Here is a 25,723-nt window from a genome sequence, read left to right as displayed (position 1 = left end):
ACTTGTTGCGCTAAAGTTTCCAACCAAAAAGTTGAAGCTGCAGCAACATCAGCCAAAGATATAGCAGGTCTAAGAAGATTACCTGAACACAGATAAGCTTTTCTTAGAAAGGATTCAATTTTCCTATCTAGAGGATCCTTAAACGAAGTACCATCTGACGTAGGAATAGTAGTACGTTTAGCAAGGGTAGTAATAGCCCCATCAACTTTAGGGATCTTGTCCCAAAATTCTAATCTGTCAGACGGCACAGGATATAATTGCTTAAAACGTTTAGAAGGAGTAAATGAATTACCCAAATTATCCCATTCTTTGGAAATTACTGCAGAAATAGCATTAGGAACAGGAAAAACTTCTGGAATAACCACAGGAGCTTTAAATACCTTATCTAAACGTTTAGAATTAGTATCAAGAGGACCAGAATCCTCTATTTCTAAAGCAATTAGTACTTCTTTAAGTAAAGAACGAATAAATTCCATTTTAAATAAATATGAAGATTTATCAGCATCAACCTCTGAGACAGAATCCTCTGAACCAGAGGAATCATCAGAATCAGAATGATGATGTTCATTTAAAAATTCATCTGTAGGGAGAGAAGTTTTAAAAGATTTTTTACGTTTACTAGAAGGAGAAATAACAGACATAGCCTTCTTTATGGATTCAGAAACAAAATCTCTTATATTATCAGGAACATTCTGCACCTTAGATGTTGAAGGAACTGCAACAGGCAATGGTACTTTACTAAAGGAAATATTATCTGCTTTAACAAGTTTGTCATGACAATCAATACAAACAACAGCTGGAGGAATAGCTACCAAAAGTTTACAGCAGATACACTTAGGTAGATTCAGCACTTGACAGCGATTTTCCTGTAGTATCTTCTGACTCAGATGCAACGTGAGACATCTTGCAATATGTAAGAGAAAAAACAACATATATATAAAGCAAAATTGATCAAATTCCTTAAATGACAGTTTCAGGAATGGGAAAAAATGCCAAAGAACAAGCTTCTAGCAACCAGAAGCAATAAAAAATGAGACTTAAATAATGTGGAGACAAAAACGACGCCCATATTTTTTCGCGCCAAATAAGACGCCCACATTATTTGGCGCCTAAATGCTTTTTGGCGTCAAAAATGACGCCACATCCGGAACGCCGACATTTTTGGCGCAAAATAACGTCAAAAAATGACGCAACTTCCGGCGACACGTATGACGCCGGAAACGGAAATAGAATTTTTGCGCCAAAAAAGTCCGCGCCAAGAATGACGCAATAAAATGAAGCATTTTCAGCCCCGCGAGCCTAACAGCCCACAGGGAAAAAGTCAAATTTTAAGGTAAGAAAAATGTTAAATTAAAATGCATTATCCCAAATATGAAACTGACTGTCTGAAAATAAGGAAAGTTGAACATTCTGAGTCAAGGCAAATAAATGTTTGAATACATATATTTAGAACTTTATAAACAAAGTGCCCAACCATAGCTTGGAGTGTCACAGAAAATAAGACTTACTTACCCCAGGACACTCATCTACATATAGCAGATAGCCAAACCAGTACTGAAACGAGAATCAGCAGAGGTAATGGTATATATAAGAGTATATCGTCGATCTGAAAAGGGAGGTAAGAGATGAATCTCTACGACCGATAACAGAGAACCTATGAAATAGACCCCGTAGAAGGAGATCACTGCATTCAAATAGGCAATACTCTCCTCACATCCCTCTGACATTCACTGCACGCTGAGAGGAAAACCGGGCTCCAACTTGCTGCGGAGCGCATATCAACGTAGAATCTAGCACAAACTTACTTCACCACCTCCATCGGAGGCAAAGTTTGTAAAACTGAATTGTGGGTGTGGTGAGGGGTGTATTTATAGGCATTTTGAGGTTTGGGAAACTTTGCCCCTCCTGGTAGGAATGTATATCCCATACGTCACTAGCTCATGGACTCTTGCTAATTACATGAAAGAAAAAGGTTTTTTTCTGTACACCAGGGCTTACTATGGCAGCCATCTGTGTGCATTGCTACCGTCGCTAGTGCGGCAGCATTGTTGTTTGAGGCGTTACCTGAGGCTATCAGGAGAGAAAATTCTTTGACTGAAATCCAGGATAGGATAAATGTCCTTCAATAGTCTAATTCCTTTATTTCAGATGCTTCCCTGCAAGTTATCAAAGTTGGGAGCAAAGATTTTGGATTTCTCTATTCTAACTCACAGAGTCTTCTGGTTAAAGCCTTGGTCTACAGATGTATCCTCTGAGTCTAAGCTTCTGTATTTTATCAAGATTATTCAACAGGCTAGGTGCTGTGGCTAAGTTCTGTTGCAACCCAAGGGTTGCAGGTTCAATCCCCGACGAGGTCCATTCAACATTTCTGCCTTCTGAGGTGGATTAGATGAGCAGCACCTTTAGACCCTTATGGGTGATTAGCCGTAGTTTACAAGTACTCCATACATACGTTCATAATTTTTTAGTTATTCCTTACAAGAGGGAGACCTTGTTTGGACCTGGCCTGTCGGAGATTATTTCTGACTTCATGGGAGGTAAGGGTCTCCTTTTACCTCAGGATAAGAGAAAAGGACTACAGAGCAAGTTTCGTTCCTTTTAAAATTCCAAGGGAAATTCTTCCTCTACTGTCTCCAAAAAGGATCAGTCTAAACCTAGCATGGAGGCCCATTCAATCTTGGAAATCCAAAAAGCCTGCGGTGGGATCAAGGACAGCATGAAGGACATGCCCCCAATCCGAAACCGGATCTTGTAGGGGGCAGACGTTCCTTCTTCGCTCAGGCTTGGGTTCGAGATTGGGATCCCTGGGCAATAGAGAGAGTATCACAGGGATACAGGTTAAAGTACAAAAGTTTTCCTGCCAGAGGTAGGTCTCTGTTTTTAGGATTGTCTGTAGACCAGACAAAAAGTGAGGCATTCTTACACTGTGTAAGAGACTTTTCCAAACTGGGAGTGATCATTCTTGTTCAAGTACAAGAACAGGGTTTGGGATTTTATTCCAATCTATCATGGTTCCCAAAAAAGGAGGGAACCTTCAAATCAATTTTAGATCTCAAGAGTCTAAACTAATTTCTCAGAGTACCGTCCTTCAGGAGAGAAACTATTCGTTCCATTTTCCCTGTGATCCAGGAGGGTCAATTTATTACAACAGTGGATTTATAGGACGTGTATCTGCATGTTTCCTTTACAGGGCTCATCTCAAGTTCCTAAGGTTTGTTTTTCTGGACAAATACTTCCAGTTTGTGACTCTTCTTTCGGCCTCGACACAGCTCCCAGAACTTTCACAAGGGTTTTGGGATCACTGGTTGCTGGGCTTCGGTTAAGCATGCTTAAGCAACGGAACGGAGATTATGTGGACTTTTCACCTCGAATACTACTAAAGGAGCAGGAGACAAGGGTTTTTCTTTAATAGTGGTTGTCTCTAGATCATCATCCCAGGGAACCTGCTTTTGCAGACCATCTTGGGTGATTGTGACAATAGACGCCAGCCTTATAGGTTAGGGAGCAGTTGGGGCTCCCTAAAGGTTCAGGGAGTTTGGACTCTGTTCTACCTTTAAACATTCTGGACCTGAGAGCAATCTTGAAGGCTCTTCTGAACTGGTCCCAGTTAGCCTCGGCCCAGTTTATCAGGTTCCAGTCAGACAATATAACTTTAGTGGTTTGCATCAGTCATCAGGAAGGAACGAGGAGTTCTTTAGAGATGACTGAGGTAACCAATAATTCTTTGGTGGGCGGAGGCCCATTCTTGTTGCCTGGCAACAACCCATATCCTAGGGGTGGAAACTGGGAGGCGGACTTCCTGAGCAGGCAGACCTTTCATCCGGGGGAGTGGGAACTCCATCCGGAAGTATTCTCCAGCCTGATTCTCAGGTGGGTTTGGCCGGAATTAGATCTTTTGGCATCCTGACAAAATGCCAAGCTCCCGGAATTCGGATCGTGGTTCAGGGATTCCCAGGCGGAACTATTAGATGCTCTGGCGGTTCCTTGGACATTCTCTTTAATATACATATTTTCTCCATTGGAGCTTCTTCCTGGGTTAGTGCTCGAATCAAGCAGGAGAGGACATAAGTGATCCACATTGGCTCTTGCTTGACCTAGCAGGATTTGGTATGCAGATCTGGTGGACATGTCTTCTCTGCCGCCTTGGAAACTTCCGTTGAGGAAGGACCTTCTTATTCAAGGGCCATTTCTTGACCCAAATCTTTTTGCCAGGACTTGGTCAGGATCAGGCCTGTATTCAAACAAGTTACTCCTCCATGGAGTCTTAATTTAGTTTTCAAGGCGTTTCCGTTTGAGCCTATGCACTTCTTAGATATTATGGTGTTATCTTGGAAAGTTTTTTTTTTCTCTTGGCTTCTACTTCTGCTTGAAGAGTGTCAGAGTTCTCGGCATTGCAGTATGTCTCCTTACCTTATTTTCAACTCGGATACGGTAGTTTTAAGTATTAAAATAGGAATTCTTCCTAAGATTGTTTCTAATTGGAATTTTATTCAGGAGATTGTTGTTCCGTCCTTGTGTCATAATCCTTCTTAGAAGGAACGTCTCCTACACAATTTGGACGGGGTCCGTGCTTTGAAGTTTTTCCTGCTGGCGACTAAGGATTTTCTTCAGTCTTCTTCTTTGTTGTGATTTTCGTAAGGGACAAAGAGCTATGGCTAATTCTCTTTCTTTTTGGCTGATGAGTATCATACGTTTTGCTTATGAGACTGCTGGACAGCAGCCTCCCGTGAGGGTTATGGCTCATTCCACGAGGGCTGTTGCTTCCTCATGGGCATTCGAAAATGAAGCTTCTGTGGAACAGATTTGCAAGGCTGCAACTTGGTCCTCTCTTCACACTTTTTCAAAATTTTACAAAATTGACACTTTTGCCTCTGCCGAGGCCGCTTTTGGGAGAAAGGTTCTTCAAGCAGTGGTGCCTTCCGTTTAGGTTACCTGTCTTGTCCCTCCCGTATCATCTGTGTACTCTAGCTTGGGTATTAAATCCCATTAGTAATTAAGATGATCCGTGGACTCATCGTGTCTTAAAAAAAGAAAAGAAAATGTATGCTTACCTGATGAATTTTGTTTATTTTTTTACACGATGAGTCCATGGCCCGCCCTGTTCTTGTAGACAGGTTTTTGGTTATTATAAACTTCAGACACCTCTGCACCTTGGCTTTTTCTTTCTCTTCCTAACTTCGGTCGAATGACTGGAGTGGGAGGGAAGGGAGGAGCTATTTAACGGCTCTGCTGTGGTGCTCTTTGCCTCCTCCTGCTGACCAGGAGGTGAATATCCCATTAGTAATTAAGATGATCCGTGGACTCATTGTGTCAAAAAAGAAATACATTTATCAGGTAAGCATACATTTTCTTTTCTTTCATATTGGCAAGAGTCCATGAGGCCCACCCTTTTTATGGTGGTTATGATTTTTGTATAAAAAACACAATTATTTTTCCAGTTCCTCTTTTTGTATGCTTTTTTACTCCTTATTTTTTTTACCCCAGTACTTGGCTATTCGTTAAACTGAATTGTGGGTGTGGTGAGGGGTGTATTTATAGGCATTTTGAGGTTTGGGAAACTTTGCCCTTCGTGGTAGGATTGTATATCCCATACGTCACTAGCTTATGGACTCTTACCAATATGAAAGAAATTAATTTATCCGGTAAGTTCTTACATAAATTATGTTTTTTCTGTTTCATACTGCAGGAAAATTGCTAAATGTCTTGACATCTAGGCTTTGTTAAGGCTTAGTCAGGATATATCCAGTGTCTAAACCAATTTCTCCTCTTTGGGACATTTAATTTGTTTTTACAAGCTTTAAATGGTTTCTCTTTTAGAGCTTGCATGCTTTGGACATTTAGCTTCTGTCTTGGAAGTTGTTGTTGCTGTTAGAATTATCTTCTGCCGGAAGACTTTATGAATTTTTTTGTTCTTTCTTGCAAACTGTTTTGTCTTATTTTAGTCAAGATAAGACTGTGTGTGTTTTTAAAGACTCACTATGTTTTTTTTTTTTAAACTAAAGTGATTTTTCAGATAAAAGCAATCAGGAAATTATAGCCAATCTCCTTGTCTTAATAAAAAGAATTAATTTGATAGCCTCTTACTTAATTTTGATATATCCGCATCAGAATTCTACTTTTAAATTACAAAAGTTTTTAGACAATCCTTTTTTTTTTGTCTCTTGGTCCATATAAAGGCTAGAAGGCTACATCCATTTCTTAGGCTTTTTGGCCAAATCTCATGATTACCAAGGTTTGCTTGGAGGTGGGATAATTTTTTCCAATGCATTATTGCTAAAAAAATTTAGATCAGTTTCCTCTTCTTGGATTTTCTCTTGAATACATTTGCAAGGTCGAAACATTATTTCTCTAAATTCTATCACTTTGATATGTTTTGTAGGTAAGTCCTTCGGTCAGCAGTGTCTGATCTTTTAGGTGCCTGCTTTCAATTATTTCTTTTGTCCCGCCCAATTACTAGTGGACTCCACAGCTTGGGTATTAGTTCCCATGAGTAATGGTTTGTGGACACTCACCACCTTATGAAAGAAAACAACATTTATGCTTAACTAATAAATTAATTTCTTTCATGGTGGTGAAAGCCCACGTGACCCACCCATTTTCATTTTGTACATATTTATTGGCTGCAGTTATAGTTTGCATTGTTCCTACTTTGTCCTTTCCTACCTTTCTACTTCTCCTTTCTTGTCTATACATCAGACAAGAATACCAGAGGTGTAGGAGGGATTAAGTTCTCTTGGAGCATTATTCAAGGAGTGATGGGTTGTGGACTCTTACCACCATGAAATAAATTAATTTATAAAGTTAGCATACTGCAAAATAATAAAAAGAGAAGGCTTTCCAATGGTATATTATTATTCTACTACTACACTCCACCACAAACAGCTTCTCATACACGAGGAAGAATACTCACAATTTGAAATATACTAAAATAAGTGCAATATAGGCAGACTGGGTGAATCAGGGCCCCCCAGCTAGCTCCATCTGGTAAGCACAGTTTGCTCAGGAATAGTGAGAGACTCCACTAGTATAAAATAAGTATATTAAATCACAAAACCAATATAAAATGGGTATATTAATCACAAAACCAATATGATTCAGTGTTATAAAAAACAATTAAGTGTCATGATCCGGTGTATATGCGCTCAGGACACAGACTCTTGGGGCAGTGGTAGGGAATTAGAGACACCGACCCCTGACTCGGGGAAGAGTATCCTGGACGTGGATAGATGATATTCTGTGATTCATAGTTGCAAGAAGTTATTGTAGAATTCATGGAGAGTAAAACATATGTATACAATATATTCTGGTTTCAATGGAAACATAAATTGATACTGTGACTTATAGTTGATAGGAGTAGCTGCAGGATTCATGAGTGAAAAATATAGCAATGTAAGATGTTCAGGCTTCAGTGTAAACTGGTAAAAGATTGTGACTCATAGATGCAAAGAGTTGCTGCAGGTTCACAGTACATAATATTATTTAGAGCTGTATGTCAGAGTAATAAGCAGAGTAGCACAGGTGATAGACAAATTGCAAGTTCAAGGCATTAAATACTGTTTGTGCATATATTGGAGAATCACAGAAAAGCTGTTTAACTGAACACATAGATGCAGAGTTCTGAATATATTAATATATTTGCAGGAGGATATTTTAGCTATGACAACTTGTAGCAGTGAATAGTTATAAAGTTCTGAGTATTATGCTGTTGTAGCAATTAGAGAGTGAGTATAACCAAATGCATACTTGTAATTTAGAATATGTTCAGAGTTGCTAAGTAGCAGTGTCCAGGAAACAAAATGTGAATTATATGGATACTTTTTTAGCTTTGCTAGAAGGTAAGGAGGCTGTAGATTGAATATGCTGGTAAAATCTATACTGGACAGTCACAGACCTTAAGCTAATGCAATGCACATTAGGCCTGAGATGATTTAAAAAGAGGCTAAGAGAATCAGGTGCATGCATGATTAATTAATTAACAGGTAAGTTTAATGCAGATACTCCCCAAACAGTATGATTGTCAGTAGCAGGGAAGGCCGTCTTAAAGCGATAGTGATATCAGGCAGACATGTTACACTAAGACACAGGAAAATGTTTATTAAAACTTAAAAAAAACAAAAAAATACTGCAAAGCGGGGGCGTGTCTCTGGGCAGCAACTTGAATGGATGCAATATTGGTTGCTCTGAGTGGAACATTGATAATCTGCCTTATATCGGTGTCTAAGAGGGTCATCCATCCACCCTAACCTGATAACTAGAATTTACACACTAAGCTGAATTGAATGATATAACAATATTGGGTATTCCACCTTTGATAACTGATCCAGAGCGTTGAGGCCTAGGGCAGACTCCTCAGTGAGAGGCTTTCAACACCCCCCCCCCCCCCCCGGTATACTTCAGGCCGGGTAAGCAGTGTACTATCACTAAAAAACAGAGCTACTAATATACAAGCAATGGATCATAAGAAAATTGTGGATATGATAAGCTCCATCCTGGAGTCTTATAGAGTACAACTCTGCAATGACATAGACATGGCATTTAGATCTGTTTTATACAGCCACATGAAAACAGGGGAGCAGCCATTAGAAGCTAACTCATCCATACATATCCAGGAGCCTAGCGTAGCAGAGGAGGAGAGTATGGTAACTACCGCTCAGAGTATAATCAGCGAACATACTGCTGGACATAACAGAGTGCTTAAACATCTAGGGGCTAAAACCGCAACTAAAGATACTGCTTCATATACCCCTGCAATAAAGCACATGAAACAACGGCACCGGAAAAGACAGGCCCGCAAAGCTCTGCACCTACTACGCCTACGGAGAGATTCGGACTGCAGCTTCCACAGACAAGAGGTGAAGTACATGGGTGTGGATGGGATGCACACACTATTTTTACAGAAGTCATACTCACCACAAAAAGCTGCGCGCCCAGTGGACTCAGTCTCACACAAGAATTTTAAAAGCCGACAAGCCCGGGGTGTTGCAGAGCCTATGGCGGTATGGCTGAACCCGGAGGCTCCTTACCTAGAGCCCACAGGGTGTGGACGACACAGAGAGCGATCCTTCAAGAGTCCTTTATGGTGGCAAGCAGTGACGTTCCATGGGAGACTTGACCGCACCTATGTAAGCTTGAAAATAGGAGTCGGCTGAAAATGTGACTTTAGACTCGTATGGACTGGCGATCAGATGTATATGTGTATTGTTGCATCTAAACCGCAAAGCCAGGACTCTCTCTTATAAAAATTAAATTGGTCTGCTCACTGTATTTTTCCCTGTATTTTGCTCCTGAATGTGCCTGCTTAGCTCAAATGTAACTGTAGTTGGCCCCATGCTTTCACATATTTTACTAATATGGGTATGATGTTATCTATCTGTATGTTCTACCGTGACTATGCTCTTATTAAGTATTGCATTCAGGAAATGATGGTTAATTTTAGTATCCTACCTCCCGCTATCCTTAGTACTTATCCAGACAGTAAGAGATGTTTGCATGGGTATATACATCTGTTGGCTGGTTAGATTTAGTCCTCTACCCCTCAATCTATTTAATAGTTAATAATAGCTGGTCAATATTCTGATTTTATGCTATCAAGAGCCATGGTAACATAACTCTGTATAGAGGGATATATTTGGGTTAGGTTCCCACTAGAGACGACCAATGGAATTACTGATCATTAACCCTGGATATCCTATATAGGCTTGATAGTTCTCCAGTTTGACAATACGCTTGACGCGCTGTATGGGACTCCCAGTAAAAATATGCCCCTAGATTCCCCAGGCCCCTACAACCCTGTAAAGACAAGGGGGTTAATACTTATATACTCCCCTACACTTACTTATTCTGATAGGGGACCATTTTAATATATTCTATATAATATCGCTCCCTTTTTGATGCCATATACACCAGAGAGAATCAACAATTGTTATCCCACAGTCTTTATATTTTATTCACTACTAAATATCATTGCTTGTCTGCAACTATAGTTTTAGGGTCCAAGAGTGGCCCCAATTGTTCTACAAATACCATAGTTTTTAACAAGGGATTATTGTATGTTACAAAGAAATTAAAAATGGAGGTTTTTCTGATGGGATCCAAAAGTGGTCCCCTATTGTTGATGATTGTCCTTTGCAAGTTATATCCCCCCTATAGTACAGTGAGGTCCAAAAGTGGCCTCAGATATTAATTACAGGACATATAGTTTCTCTGGCAACCATGTTGTATACTAGTATTTACTATACTATATCATATGTTTTGAATGTCTTGGTTAAACCAATACTAGCTATATCAGCTGAAACAATTTCTGTATTTTGTTTTCATTGCAATGTGGGGTTTTTTTGTGCCGCAAATATAACCTCAATAAAAAAATTTAAAAAAATAAAAATAAAAATAAAATACTGCAACGCGTTTCCTAGTACTACTTCTTCAGGCAGAATCTGTATTTGCTCTCAAGAATTCTTCTCTTTATGGTAGTCTTGGATAATGATATGCCTACCTCCTGGATACTGTACTTTACTTGGCTGAATGTTGTGAAGGGTTTTTCTTTAGGAAAGAAAGGATCCTATGATCATCCACCACTGTTGTCTTCCCTGGACTTCCAGGCCTTTTTGTGTTGCAGAGCTCACTAGTGCATTCTTTTCCCCCCTCAAAATGTACCGAACTCTTGATCTAATGTTCCTGCTATCTCTCTGATGGATATTTTTATTTTTTTTTATTTTATTTTTTGCAGCCTAAGGATGGCCTGTTTCACTTGCATTGAGAGCTCCTTTGAACACATGTTGAGTGTTCACAGCAGCAGCTTCCAAATGTGAATGCCCCACCTGGAATCAACTCCAGACCTTTTACCTGCTTAATTGATGATAAAATAACAAAGAAGTAGCATACAGATAGATAGATAGATAGATAGATAGAGATTTACTGTACATATTATACATTCCAATGTTCTGCAAATATTTTTAAAGATATATATATATATATATATATATATATATACACACACTAGGGCTGGGCGATATGGGCGATTGTGATTATTTTTTTATAAATGACTACAACACCTTAATTTTTCAATAAAAAACGTATTTAACACTACAGAATCTTAATGTACATGTTTCTAAATGTCCATTACACTCTGGGAGAATAAAAATACGAACCACATATATGTGTGTGTATATAAGTGTGTGTGTGTATATATATATATACAGTGGATATAAAAAGTCTACACACCCCTGTTAAAATGTCAGGTTTCCAGGGGCGGACTGACAAGTCGGGCACATCGGCCCTGGCCCGAGGGCCCGGCTTCTTAAAGGGGCCCCACCACTATGCATAAGCTGCATTTTTTTTTCTATTTAAATTTTTTATTTTTTAAAAAATTTGCCTTTATTATTAATTATTTTTTTTGTTGGGGGGTCCTTGGCAGCGTGTGATTGACTTGTTCTCCGTGATGACATGTCATACATGTAACATTACAAGTCCTGGACCTGCTGTGTCTCTATCGTATCATGTCTGCAGTGCACGCTGTGCGCTCAGCCTCTCTGCACTGTGATGTGAAAAAAAAGACTGGACTGACTCAGTGGACTGGAGTCTGGAGCCGTGGAGGAGCCTGCTGCCGCTTTAGATACTTACAATCGGGCTCGCTGCTCTGCAATATGTGGACCAGCCGGTAAATCCGGAATCCGGTCCACATATTATGAACACACTCTGACTCTCCCACCACCTGCCCTGGCTCTGTCTGTCTAGCGGCTGCTCAGCTCCGCCTCCACACGCCGTGCGCACAGTGACAGAATTTTAACTGCGCAAGAGGCTCAGGCGGCAGGAGCTGCAGCAGACCGTGTGTGGCCACGTTCAAGGCAGCAGGAGGCAGGACTGGAGCCAAGGGGACAGACAGGAGTCGGACACGACGACAACACTGAGATGGGTGGCGATAAGTTGAAGTCAACAAGGCAGGCAGCAGCAAGAGCAACGAACGGACGACATGACTAAGCTAGCCTGGTAAGTGAAGGGCCGGCTACTGCCGGAGAGGGGCCAGGCTGGGGCTGTACCATAATACACAAACACAATAAAACACTCTGCAGTATACTATTAATGGCAGGCCACAGGAGAGCCAGGACTCATAGCAGGATAGACAGGAGGTCAATTACTCAGCTCAGGGAGGCTTAGCCGCTGCCCGCCCAGGTCACCAAGGGGTTAACAGAAGAACTATATAAAGCCAACTAAACAGGATCAGGAACTGCATTATATGTATCTGTGCACAATATTTAATGTATGTAAGTAATATTTATAAGGAGCAGCAGTGCTGTATCAAAGATAAACAAGTTCAGACATATGGGGCACATCTGTAGCTTTTATTATTCAGTCACACTCCGTATTTGTGCCTAGGTATGTGTGTACTGCTTTGGTCTGCTAATGCTGGCACATCAGTAAAGATTATAGGAATATATGCCAAGGGGGACCAACAGATGGCACATTCTGTACTATACAGTGACTGTGGAAGGATATTGTGCACAGCATAACACTGTGTGTGACAGTGGATCACTATCACCAACTAAAACTTTTTCACAATTTGTTTTTCACTTGTATTTTTACAATTTTATAATTTTTTAAATTTTTCAATTTTTTATTATTTTTTTCCGTTTTTCCAAATTTTTTTTACACTTTTTTCTCTTCTATTTTTTGGATGTTTTGTCACTACATCTGATTATTTTTTTCTCCAATTTTGCCACTACACTTTTTTAACCAACTACAATATAAACTTATTCTTATCACCAACACACTGGGACATGCTGATTTAGGAGTGTCTATTTTGGACTTCCCTTTGCTTGGCCGGCTGGATTAATATTAGGTTAGCCATTACATTTTTACAAGAAAAAACACCACTTATTTAACCCATTGTTTTTATTATGTATGTTTGATGTTTTAAGACATTGTTTGTAACATGGATCCATGATATTGTTTTATATTTTGTTTTTTAACCTATAAGTCTTGTATTAAATATTTAACAGTTTAAGTCTATTAAGTCGTCTCTTTAGCCTGTTTGGCGCTCGCCTCTCCACTACACATACTGTGTGTGACACCAGGGGATAGACTGAGACGGGTGGTCAGTGCAGTGTGTGTCATCACGGTCCGGAATGGTCTGGAAGGATAATAACAAACAGGTTCAGGGTATTGGTTATGGTATGGGTAATAATATAATGTGATGATGCTGAGTGAGTGATTGACCAAATTTACGGTTTAATATGGAGTACTGGAGTAGTAGTGACTAGTGACTTAGTGTAGTAGTGACTAGTGACTTAGTGTAGTAGTGACTAGTGACTTAGTGAGTCAGACAAAGCGTGTGATAATTATAGACTAAGACGACTGTCGACTTCATAAGACAGGTCAGGTAGGGTACTGTACTAGTGATCATCAGATCAGATTCACTGTCCTGATAATGGGCTGCCTGTGGGCATTAAAATGAATTGGGGTAAATAATAATTCATGTTATGTTATATGGCTGGGTTATGGGCAATACAAGAGTCAGAGGACAAAAATGGATCAATTCATAGGATTGGACTAGAGTATGTATTATACTCTGATGTATATGGGCAAAACAGAGGATGAGTGACAAATAAAGTTAGTGGTAATATAAGGGCAGAGGGTAAGGAGGCCGAGTTTCTTATAAAGTAAGTATATATATATATATATATATGTGTGTGTGGGTAATATAAGGGGAGAATCAGATCATGATAGAGGGATATTAGATTTTTATAGATTATAGTATAATCTAATATCTCTTCCCTCTATCACACTCTAAGTCTGCCCTTATATTACCCACATATATATATCTTAACTCCATTACCCTCTGCCCTTATATTACCACTAACTTTATAAGACCCCATTGTCATCCTCTGTATTGCCCATACATCAGAGTATTAGTATAATATTCTACCAATCCATTATCCATAATCCATTTGATCTGACATCAGTGGTGTTTGTAGAAGAATTGAAAATGTAAGAATCTTTTAATAGATTGAAGCCCAATCTTTTTGAGCTTCTCTAGATTGCATCTTCGTGAAATTGAGTGTCAGACTACTGATAAATAAGTGGTAATTAATGTGTGCAATGAAATGTGAAAAATAAAGGTGGTGTGTGTTAAAAAAGTAAAAAGTGGTCCAAGAAAAAAATTGGGTGTAAAGGTGTACAAAAAACAACAAAATATAGATTTCAAAACCAATGTGATAAAAATTAAAAATGAGCAATAGGCATTAGGGTGGGGAGGGGCATATGGCGTGGGAGAGGCATTAGGGTGAAGGAGGGGCATACAAGATGGGAGGAGCACAATAGATGGGAAGGGCATTAGGGTGGGGGAGGGGCAGATTAGGTGGGTGGGGGGCCCTGCCACACTTTTGCCCGGGGGCCCTGATTGGTCTCAGTCCGCCCCTGCAGGTTTCTGTGATGTAAAAAAACGAGACAAAGATAAATCATTTCAGAACTTTTTCCACCTTTAATGTGACCTATAAACTGTACAACTCAATTTAAAAACCAACTGAAATCTTTTAGGTAAAGAGAAATAAAAATAAAAAAACTAAAATAATATGGTTGCATAAGTGTGAACACCCTTTTATTACTGGGGATGTAGCTGTGTTCAGAATTAAGCAATCACATTCAAAATCATGTTAAATAGGAGTCAGACAGAGCGGGAGCGAGCTGCACTGTGTCTAATGGCGCGGTCGGGCCGGGCTATGACTATACAGCTGGCCCGATGCGCTCAGTGAAAACAACAGACCCGCTCAGCAGAGTACAGAGAGCGGGTCTGTAAAACAGCGGTATTTTTACAAAATAAAAAGGCAATATTATGATTGACAAAGTTTGGCTAATATAATGTTATATAATTCTGCACTATGTGCAGAATTATATAACATTATTTTTAAGGTTTACTGTCCCTTTAAAGTGCCTCTGATTAACCCCAAATAAAGTTCAGCTGTTCTAGTAGGTCTTTCCTGATATTTTCTTAGTCGCATCCTACAGCAAAAGCCATGGTCCGCAGAGAGCTTCTAAAACATCAGAGGGATCTCATTGTTAAAAGGTATCGGTCAGGAGAAGGGTACAAAATAATATCCAAGGCATTAGATATACCATGGAACACATTGAAGACAGTCATCATCAAGTGGAGAAAATATGGTGCAACAGGGACATTACCAAGAACTCGATGTCCCTTCAAAATTGATGAGAAGAAAACTGGTCTGGGAGGCTGCCAAGAGGCCTACAGCAACATTAAAGGAGCTGCAGGAATATCTGGCAAGTACTGACTGTGTGGTACATGTGACAACAATCGCCCGTTTTCTTCATATGTCTGGACTATGGGATAGAGTGGCAAGACGGAAGCCTTTTCTTAAAAAAAACAAAACATCCAAGCCCGGCTAAATTTTGCAAAAACACATCTGAAGTTTCCCAAAAGCATGTTGCAAAAGGTGTTCTGGTCTGATGAAACCAAAGCTGAACTTTTTGGCCATAATTCCAAAAGAAATGTTTGGCGCAAAAACAACATTGCATATCACCAAAAGAACACCATACCCACAGTGAAGCATGGTGGTGTCAGCATCATGCTTTGGGGCTGTTTTTCTTCAGCTGGAACTGGGGCCTTAGTCAAGGTAGAGGGAATAAGGAACAGTTCCAAATAAAAGACAATATTGGCACAAACCTTCAGGCTTCTGCTAGAAAGCTGAACATGAAAAGGAACTTCATCTTTCAGCATGACTACGAAATACATCCAAATCAACAAAGGAATGACTTCACCAGTGGAAGAATTCAAAATCTGTGGGGTGATCTGAAGAGGGCTGTGCAGAGGAGATGCAAAGAAGAGTGAGCAAATCTTGCCAAGTCAAGATGTGCCATGCTGAAAAACTCATACCCAAAAAGACTGAGTGCTGTAATAAAATCAAAAGGTGCTTCAATAAAGTATTAGTTTAAGGGTGTTCACACTTATGCAACCATATTAGTTTATTTTTATTTTCCTTTACCTAAAAGATTTCAGTATGGAGGTGGTGAAGTAAGTTTGTGCTAAGATTTCTACGTTGATATGCGCTTCTCAGCATTTTGAAGCCCGATTCCTCTCAGAGTACAGTGAATGTCAGAGGGATGTGAAGGGAGAATCACCTATTGAATGCACGAGAGATCTATTTCATAGGTTCTCTGTTATCTGTGGTAGAGATTCATCTCCTATCTCCCTTTTCAGATCGACGATATACTCTCATATTCTATTACTTCTACTGATAACCGTTTCATTACTGGTTTGGCTATCTGCTATATGTAGATGGGTGTCTTTTGGTAAGTATGTTTTCATTACTTAAGACACTCTCAGCTATGGTTTGGCACTTTATTTAGAACTTTATATAAATACATATATATGTATTGTACTTATATTTGCCATGATTCAGGTTTTCAGTATATTTCCTTTTGCAGACTGTCAGTTTCATATCTGGGAAATGCTTTTTTTAGGAAAAATGTATTTCTTACCTTGGGTATAGTCTCTTTTTCAAATTGACTGTCTTTTAAATTCGCGGGCAGAATTAGGCTCGCAAGGGCGCAAAATGCCAAAGTTTATTGCGTCATTCTTGGTGCTAGATTTTTTTGGCGCAAAGTTATTCGTTGACGTAAATTCGTCATTTCTGGCATCTTAGTCAACGTCGAGTCCTTAACAAGGTTGCGTCATCTGTGACGCGAGTGTGTCATTTCCGAACGTTTTTGGCGCCAAAAAATATTTTTCTGTTTGTTGTGCATCATACTTGGCGCCAAATATTTTCATTATTTAAGACCCCATTCCTATATGCCTCTTGCCATTTTTCTCTATCAGAGGGCTATGCTGTTTGCATTTTTTCCCATTCTTGAAACTGCCATATAAGGAAATTGATAAGTTTGCTTTATATGTTGTTTTTTTCTCCTACATTTGAAAGATGTCTCAATCTGATCCTGTCTCAGAAATAACTGTTGGAACCCTGCTGCCTGACAACAATTCTACCAAAGCTAAGTGCATTTGTTGTAAACTTGTGGAGGTTATATCTCGTGCTGTGGTTTGTAATAGTTGTCATAATAAACTTTTACATGCAGAGAATGTATCCATCAGTAGTAGTTCATTACCTGTTGCTGTTCCCTCAACATCTAATGCACAAGATATACCTGTAAATTTAAAAGAATTAATTTCTGATTCTATTCAGAAGGCTTTGTCTGCCATCCCGCCTTCTAATAAACGTAAAAGGTCTTTTAAAACTTCTCATAAAGTTGATGAAATTTCATATAACCGGCAACATGCTGAATTATCCTTCCCTGATGGGGATCTATCTGGTTCAGAAGATCCTGCCTCAAATATTGACACTGACAAATCTTCTTATTTATTTAAAATGGAGTATATTCTTTCTTTGTTAAAAGAAGTGTTGATTACATTGGATATGGAGGAAACTAGTCCTCTTGATATTAAAACTTATAAACGTTTAAATTCTGTTTATAAACCTCCTGTGGTTATTCCAGAGGTTTTTCCAGTTCCTGATGATGCAATTTCTGATATGATTTCTAAGGAATGGACTAGGCCTGGTACTTCTTTTATTCCTTCTTCAAGGTTTAAAAAATTGTATCCTTTGCCAGCAGTTACTTTAGAGTTTTGGAAAAAGATCGCCAAAGTTGATGGGGCTATCTCTACTCTTGCTAAACGTTCTACAATTCCTACGGAAGATAGTACTTCTTTTAAAGATCCTTTAGATAGGAAACTTGAGTCTTATCTAAGGAAAGCCTATTTATATTCAGGTCATCTTCTCAGGCCTGCAGTTTCTTTGGCTGATGTTGCAGCTGCTTCAACTTTTTGGTTGGAAACTTTAGCGCAACAAGTATTGGATCATGATTTGTCTAGCATTGTTAACTTGATTCAACATGCTAATAATTTTAGTTGTGATGCCATTTTTGATATCATCAAAATTGATGTTAAATCTATGTATTTAGCTATTTTAGCTAGAAGAGCTTTGTGGCTTAAATCTTGGAATGCTGACGTGACTTTATTTAAATTCTTACCTAAGGTTGTGAATTCTAACAACATTAATAGAGAAATTGTTGTCCCTTCTTTGTGTCCTAATCCTAAGAATTATTTGGAGAGATCTTTACATTCTTTGGATGTGGTGAGAGCTCTGAAATATTATGTTGAAGCTACTAAAGATTTCAGGAAGACATCTAGTTTATTTGTTATCTTTTCTGGTTCCAGGAAAAGTCAAAAGGCTTCTGCCGTTTCTTTGGCATCGTGGTTAAAGCTTTTGATTCATCAAGCTTATTTGGAGTCGGGTAAAGCCCCGCCTCAGAGAATTACAGCTCATTCTATTTGATCAGTTTCTACTTCTTGGTCTTTTAAGAATGAAGCTTCTGTTGATCAGATTTGCAAAGCAGCAAATTGGTCTTTGCATACATTTACTAAATTCTACCATTTTGATGTGTTTGCTTCTTCGGAAGCAGTTTTTGGTTTTAAAGTTCTTCAGGCAGCTGTTTCAGTTTGATTCTTCTGCTTATGATTTAATTTTTTCTTTTTTTTTTGAGAATAAACTTATATTTGGGTTGTGGATTCATTTATTTTATCCCTCCCTCTCTAGTGACTCTTGTGTGGAGTTCCACTTCTTGGGTATTGCTATCCCATACGTCACTAGCTCATGGACTCTTGCCAATTACATGAAAGAAAACATAATTTATGTAAGAACTTACCTGATAAATTCATTTCTTTCATAATGGCAAGAGTCCATGAGGCCCACCCCTTTTTTTATGGTGGTTATAATTTTTTTGTATAAAGCACAATTATTTCCAAATTCCTTTGTTGATGCTTTTTACTCCTTTCTTTATCACCCCACTACTTGGCTATTCATTAAACTGAATTGTGGGTGTGGTGAGGGGTGTATTTATAGGCATTTTGAGGTTTGGGAAACTTTGCCCCTCCTGGTAGGATTGTATATCCCATACGTCACTAGCTCATGGACTCTTGCCAATATGAAAGAAATTAATTTATCAGGTAAGTTCTTACATAAATTATGTTTTTCTACAGAGAATATGGGGCCCATTTATCAGGCTCCGCAAGGAGCTTGTGGGCCCGTGTTTTTGGCGAGTCTTCAGACTCGCCAGAAACAGTAGTTATGAAGCAGCGGTCACAAAGACCACCGCTCCATAACCCTGTCCTCCTGCTCTGATGAGGCGGACAGGAATCGCCGGAATTCAACCCGATCGAATACACCCCTTGGTGGCGGCCGATTGGCTGCAAGTCTGCAGGGGGCTGCGTTGCACCAGCAGCTCTTGTGAGCTACTGGTGCAATGCTGAATACGGAGAGCGTATTGCTCTCCGCATTCAGCGAGATCTTGCGGACCTGATACGCACTGACGGATCAGGTCCGCAAGACCTATGATAAATAGGCCTCTTAGTTTGTTATTATTATTTTCAATATAGGTGGCAGTTTCTATAGGAAAAAGGAGCTTTTTCAAATAACAAAATAAAGAAAAAGCATCTGTTTTCAAACAATTAAATACACTCCAGCAAGTAAAATGGACCATTGGGAACACATTAAAGGGGAGACAATTTTATAGTACAATGTGTCTCTTATTAGCTTTGTAATGGTAATCAGTTGCTACCTAGAGGGCCTTAAGACCACCTCATTTGAAAGATAGTAACCCCCTTTCATATGAGTGGTATTTGTGAGAAGGTGAATTATTTTAAAAATGAGAGTCTACATTTCTTTTACAAGATATGCCGAGTCCACGGATTTCATCCTTACTTATGGGATATCGCCTCCTGGTCAGCAGGAGGAGGCAAAGAGCTCCACAGCAGAGCTGCATAAATAGCTCCTCCCTCCCCCCCCCCCCCCCAACCCAGTCATTCTCTCTGCCTGTGTTAGTGATAGGAAGAGGTAAAATGAGGTGTTAGTTTAGATTCTTCAATCAAGAGTTTTTTATTTTTAAATGGTGCCAAAGTGTGCTATTTTATTATAGAGCAGCTTCTGGATAGCTTTTTTTAGGCTATGGGGAACTGGTAGATTTTTGTCTCCACTGCGCCTCCCTTGATTGTGCTGCCTTTCTGTGTATGGTCTTAGAGGTTGTAGCTAAGACCCTGTGGAATTGTCATGCTGTTCCTCAGCATGGAGGTAAGTGCAGTTTTTTATTCTGGGGCAGCAGCATATCTCAGAATAACTGTACTTGAACTGTTATATTGGGGACTAGAGAGTGAAAGCACTTCCCTTTAACAGATGGTGTAATATCCAGACATTCTGGCATTTTAATAGCCTAGAAGCGCTGGGATACATAGTGAAAACCGACAGTTTATTTATCCAGACACTCTGGCATTATACCATTTAGCCTAGAAGCGCTGGGAAATATTGTGTGGGTATGCACTATAACGGGCATTACTTTATTACAGTGGCTGACGCTGGGGACAGTTCCGGAGGGGACATGTTTTTACTAAAAGCTCCGGTACATGGCGTTTTTTTCATGTGTGGACTGTTTTGGTTGTTTTCGCCCATGAAGGGCGGGCCTTAGGGTTTCGCTCGCTTTGCAGCGCAGTTACTATTTGAGTTCCGGTGGGCAACATCTCTTCTCGGCTCCAAAGTCCGCTTGTGGTGATATTTTACAAGGGACTTTAGGTGCGCCGTGCTTGCGGAGTTAAGATTGAGCGTGGAGGAAGGTAGGAGCTGCGGCGAGGTGACTGAGTGATTTTTCAAAGTATTCCAGTGAAATTTTGCTCTCTGCCTTATTTATTAAACAGATAGCTTTTCTTAAAGATACAGTATTCCGCAAATATTTTATTATTAGACTGATTTTCACAAATAATATGTAATCAGTGAATTGGACCAAGCTTGCTTTTTATTTAGGTTATCATGGATGACCTTGAACAAAGTACATGTCCTAAGTGTTTAGATGTCATTGTGGAACCCCCTGTTACGCTTTGTCCCCCATGTATTGAGAGGGCTTTACAGTGTAAAGAGCAAATTTTCTTTAATAAAGATATGTCTAATGAATGTCCTCAGACTGATGAAATTCAGGGTATGCCGCATATTTCTCCCCAAGCGTCACAGCCTTTAATGCCCGTGCAAGTTACGCCATGTTCTTCAACGGTGTCTGCGTCATTTACTCTGCAGGATATGGCTGCAGTCATGTCATCCACTCTCTCAGAAGTTTTGTCTAAATTACCAGTGTTGCAAGGCAAACGTAGTAGAAGAGAGACCCAGGTGGTCCATGCGACTTCTGGTTCTTTAATGGCGATCTCCGATGTACCTTCCCAGGGCTTTGAAGCGGGGGGGTAGGGAGGTTCTGTCTGATGGAGAACTGTCTGACTCAGGCAGTGCTTTACCTCAGACAGATACGGACGTGATGTCCTTCAGATTTAAGCTTGAACACCTCCGCATGTTACTATGGGAGGTTTTGCTGACTCTGGACGACTGTGACTCTATTGTGGTTCCTCCAGAGAAATTGTGTAAGATTCAGGATAGAATTAAGGCCCTTAAACTGGCTAATTCTTTTATTACGGATGCCGCCTTTCAGATCACCAAATTGGCGGCCAAGAATTCAGGATTTTCCATATTAGCAAGAAGAGCCTTATGGTTAAAATCTTGGTCTGCGGATGTGTCCTCGAAATCTAAGCTCTTGGCTATTCCTTACAAGGGAAAGACCCTGTTCAGGCCTGACTTGAAGGAGATCATTTCTGACATCACGGGAGGTAAGGGTCATCTGCTCCCGCAAGACAAAACATCTAAGCAAAGGGAACGACAGAGTAATTTTCATTCCTTTCGTAATTTCAAGGGAATCCCCCCCCTTCTTCTTCCTCTAAACAGGAAGGAAATTATTCTCAAGCCAAGCCCACCTGGAGACCCAACCAGGCTTGGAACAAGAGTAAACAACCCAAGAAGCCCTCTGCTGCTCCCAAGACAGCATGAAGGGATGGCCCCCGATCCGGGACCGGATCTAGTAGGGGGCAGACTTTCTCTCTTTGTCCAGGCTTGGATAAGAGACGTTCAGGATCCATGGACATTAGAAATTGTGTCTCAAGGGTATCAGTTGGAGTTCAAAAATACCTTCCCAAGGGGTAGGTTTCTTCTTTCACGATTGTCTGTAGACCGGATAAAAAGAGAGGCGTTCTTACGTTGTGTAGAAGACCTCTCCACTATGGGAGTAATTTGTCCCGTTGCAATACAGGAACAGGGGCAGGGGTTTTACTCAAATCTTTTCGTGGTTCACAAAAAAGAAGGAACGTTCCGGCCCATTTTAGATCTCAAGAGTCTAAACAAGTTTCTCAGAGTTCCATCCTTCAAGATGGAGACTATTCGGATAATTCTTCCATTGATCCAGGAGGGTCAATATATGACTACCGTGGACTTAAAGGATGCATATCTTCATATTCCTATCCACAGAGATCATCACCAGTTCCTGAGGTTTGCCTTTCTAGACAAACATTTTCAGTTTGTGGCTCTTCCTTTCAGGCTGGCCACGGCACCCAGGATCTTCACGAAGGTTCTAGGGTCTCTGCTGGCGGTTCTCAGACCGCGGGGCATTGCAGTGGCGCCTTATCGGGACGACATTCTGATCCAGGCATCGTCTTATCAGCTGACAAAGTCTCATACCGACATTGTTCTATCCTTTCTAAGGACTCACGGGTGGAAGGTGAATCTAGAAAAGAGTTCACTAATGCCACAGACAAGGGTTCATTTCCTGGGAACTCTAATAGACTCTGTATCCATGAAAATCTTTTTGACGGAAGTCAGAAAGCTAAAGATTCTGAATACATGCCGATCCCTTCAGTCCAATCCTCGGCCATCAGTGGCTCAGTGCATGGAGGTAAATGGATTGATGGTGGCGGCAATGGACATCATTCCGTTTGCTCGTTTTCATCTCAGACCTCTACAACTGAGCATGCTCAGACAGTGGAATGGAGATTATGCAAATTTGTCTCCTCAGATAGATCTGGATCAGGAGACAAGGGACTCTCTTCTTTGGTGGTTGTCGCCGGATCATCTGTCCCAAGGGACGTGCTTCCACAGACCCTCATGGGTGATAGTGACAACGGACACCAGTCTACTAGGATGGGGTGCAGTCTGGAATTCCCTGAAGGCTCCGGATGTGTGGACCCCTTGCAGATATCACAGAATTGCTCCCTTCTTTAACCTTCCCCCATAACACTGCTCTTATCTTTGAGTGTGGGAAGAGGGGGGTCTAAAAGAATTACTTTTGCTGAGCCCTATGTACTCTAGGCAGCTTTTAAATGTTTAGAGGGTACTGTCCAAATGCATTACATATTTGGGGTTATTTAGGGGCCTTGTGGATTTTGTGGCTTCCCTTACATCTGAAAATCTAGTCATATTGGTTACATGCATGCAACGCTGGCCTGGCTCTCTCTGCTATCTTACTACATACTCTTTATGTAGTCATTTAAATATTTGCAGTGCAGCAGCACTTTTTTGTGTTAGAGTGTGTCTGTATATGTGTATTAGTATCTGTGACTGTGTGTTAGTGTGTGTGTCTGTATATAAGTATTAGTGGTGTCTGTGACTGTGTAATTGTGTGTGTGTGTGTGTCTGTATATGTGTATTAGTGTCTGTGACTGTGTTTGTGTGTGTATATATGTGTATTAGTGTCTGTGACTGTGTGTTAGTGTGTGTCTGTATATGTGTATTAGTGTCTGTGTCTGTATATATGTATTAGTGGTGTCTGTGACTGTGTAATTGTGTATGTGTGTCTGTATATGTGTATTAGTGTCTGTGAATGTATGTAAGTGTGTGTGTCTGTATATGTATATTAGTTTCTGTGACTGTGTTTAAGTGTGTGTGTATATGTGTATTAGTGTCTGTGACTGTGTGTTAGTGTGTGTCTGTACATGTGTATTAGTGTATATGTCTGTGCGTTAGTGTGTGTATGTGTGTGTATTGTCTGTGACTGTGTGTGTATTGTCTGTGACTATGTTAGTGTGTGTGTGTTAGTGTCTGTGTGTTAGTGTCTGTGTTAGTGTGTGTATGTGTATTAGTGTCAGTGACTGTGTTAGTGTTTGTGTCTGTATATATGTATTAGTGGTGTCTGACAGTGTAAGTGTGTGTGTCTATATATGTGTATTAGTGTATGTGACTGTGTGTTAGTGTGTGTCTGTACATGTGTATGTGACTGTGTGTTAGTGTGTGTATGTGTGTGTATTGTCTGTGACTGTGTGTGTGGGTGTATTGTCTGTGACTGTGTTAGTGTGTGTATATGTGTATTAGTGTCTGTGACTGTGTGTTAGTGATTTGCCATGCAGCACTACCACTGTTTGATTTGCTATGCAGCACTACTACTGTTTGCTTTGAATTTAGCCACCAATCAGCAAGCGCTACCCAGGATCTGAACCAAAAATAGGCTGGCTCCTAAGCTTACATTCCTGCTTTTCAAATACAGATACCAAGAGAACAAAAAAAATTGATAAAAGGAGTTAATTAGAAAGTTGATTAAAATGTCATGCTAGATCTGAATCATGATATAAAAATGTGGGCTACATATCCCTTTAACTAGCAATGGGATGGGATGTAATCGGGGAGGGGGCGGAAAAATGTATCCTTGCCTTTGTGACCAAAAATCCTAGCACCGGCCCTGGCTGTACATACATTAGGTTGCTGACATTTTTATAGCAATAACCTACCAATGATAGAGATGTGGAAAGAGGGGGCCTCCCTTCTTTCCAAAACTGAGTTATGTGCTCCGCTGTTTGCTTATTGTTGTCAACTTTGTGAAATGCTATGGCAAAGAAGAATGTTCTCCATGTCTAAGTTAATTTCTTTTTCAGTACATATTATTTAGGTTTATATCTTGATATTGGTTATACTATTATCTAAACTAAATGTTGTTGTGAAATTTGTCACTGGTTTTCTTTTAGTATGAAATTAAATATAAAATAGTATTAAAACAAAAGAAGACAGATGCGCCACATGGCCCAATATTGTTTGGGAAATGACAACAAATGTAATATGTGTCAGATACACTCACATGTGATAAAGCACTTGAAGTAGTGCTAACAGAGCAGTCTGGGGTCAATAACAGTCACCCAGAAGACCGGCCTCTCAGGATGTAGGATATCTGTAGATGGTAACAGAAAAACACAGGGTGCCTATATGGCCTAGTACTGTTTGGCTCTTGTGAGAGAAAATAGAATGTTTGTAATACACTCACATTTGTTGAAGCATCCCCTGTGATGCTATGGAAGCAGGCTGGGATCAATTTGGTCACCCAACAGACTTACTCAATGGTGATCAGGAACCTCCAGACGTCCAACGATGAGACAAAGTATTACCAATGTGGTATTGCAAAGAATTAAGTAGTGGTAGCAAGTGGTAAAACTAACAAACTTACTTTATTTAAAAATGATAATAAAAACAAGCAACGCGTTTCTCAGCCTGATGAGACAGCCCTATGTGGCTGAGAAACGCGTTGCTTGTTTTTATTATCATTTTTAGAATTATTTTATCCTTTTTTATTATATTATTTTATATTTTTATGTTATTTATATTATCTGATCCTGTTTATTTATAGAGACTATTATTATTATTTGCTGGCATATAGACCCTTTGATATATGACTCGGTAATTACACATATTCATAACACTTGTGTGCTTGTTGTGTATATATACAAGTCACTATTTGTGACACTTTAGTTACTCACTTTTTGATTCTAACTTGTAACCAACTTGTTTTATTTAATAGATCAGTACACCACATTGTATATATTGGATTG

The 25,723-nt window shown here is 39.9% G+C and overlaps 1 protein-coding gene across 1 annotated transcript in view; it reads left to right on the top strand.

Annotated features, from left to right (window-relative positions):
- The window catches only part of LOC128648791 (oxysterol-binding protein 2-like), a 731,192-nt gene that overhangs the window by 109,617 nt on the left and 595,852 nt on the right, over window positions 1-25,723 (top strand).

Source organism: Bombina bombina, chromosome 2, assembly GCF_027579735.1.
Source record: "Bombina bombina isolate aBomBom1 chromosome 2, aBomBom1.pri, whole genome shotgun sequence".
Classification (NCBI taxonomy): domain Eukaryota; kingdom Metazoa; phylum Chordata; class Amphibia; order Anura; family Bombinatoridae; genus Bombina; species Bombina bombina.
Note: the sequence above shows the minus strand (reverse complement) of the source record. Positions and strands in the feature narration are given on the sequence as shown.